Here is a 1244-nt window from a genome sequence, read left to right as displayed (position 1 = left end):
CAATGGTGGAGGTGGTGGTTGTGTGTGTGTGTGTTTGTGTGTGTGTGTGTGTGTGTGTGTGTGTGTGTGTGTGTGTGTGTGTGTGTGTGTGTGTGTTTGCGCCATGAATAAAAGCCGTTTCAAAGAACTTAAGAATGGGGGTCAGAAATAAGGACAATAAGGAGCATCACATACAATAATAATGTACCCATTGCTACCGATACAGGCTTGAAGATCGTTATTGTCATGCACACAGTTCACCGTAACTCATACCTTTGATAGTTATCTTTGAAAAAAATCTTAACTTTTACGAGGTTGTTTACTTGACAACCAATGTCCTCCTTTCCACGAGTTGCACGAAAGACTATTGTGTTGTGTGAGTCGTTAAAACGAAACACAGTGCGTAAAAAACAGCTCAAATAATAATGATATCGACGCCGTTAAAATTGAGGTACGGAAAGAAACAATTTTTGGTCTTTCAACGCTTGTGTGAATTAGAAATGATGATACCCGTTTATGTTTCACGCATTTGTCCTGGATTTTCAACGACACGTACGTGTTTCGGAAGTTTTACGCTGTTTTCAAAACTCTAATATCGCTGATGTTTGGAGTGCGTCACTGGTAGGTCCTACCGATTTTCTTTCTCGATTGTTTCTGTCTGTCTGTCTGTCTGTCTGTCTGTCTGTCTGTCTGTCTGTCTGTCTGTCTATCTGTCTGTCTGTCCCCTGCCCTAAATGACCGTTATCGCGTTGATATGTCTATGTAAAAATAGTACGCTAAATGAGAGGAAGGACGGGAGAGTCAGACACTGCACCGAGTTGAAAAAGTGTCACAATAATTGCTCCTACGGTATCTGGTTTCAGGTGATAAAGCCTGTTTATGGAAAATTTTGACATCAAACATTCTTAGGTTGTATCCTCATAGGCCAAAATTAGCCAAATGTTGAATCATTCTATTGATAATTTTCGCCGATTTTTTTTTCCATTGGCGAGTGCAGATGATCGAGTGCCTTGCAGGAAATTTAATTCCACGCGTGGCTATTTATAATTTTTTTAATTTTAAAGATTTCTGCAAAAAGAGACACTTCTCCCATTCGTTAAAAAAAAGATTATACGTTTTCAGTATTTTTAATTATTAAAGTTTTTTAAAAAATCCTTCAGAAAGAGCCACTTAAGAGTTCCTACAAATTAAAGATTATTTCCGTGAACGGTTATTGATTGTCACCATTAGTCATTTCCCCACATAACCGGCATACAGAGCCAGAC

Source organism: Aplysia californica, unplaced genomic scaffold (assembly GCF_000002075.1).
Source record: "Aplysia californica isolate F4 #8 unplaced genomic scaffold, AplCal3.0 scaffold00195, whole genome shotgun sequence".
NCBI lineage: Eukaryota > Metazoa > Mollusca > Gastropoda > Aplysiida > Aplysiidae > Aplysia > Aplysia californica.
The sequence above is the reverse complement of the archived record's forward strand: the minus strand, read 5'-3'. Positions refer to the sequence as shown.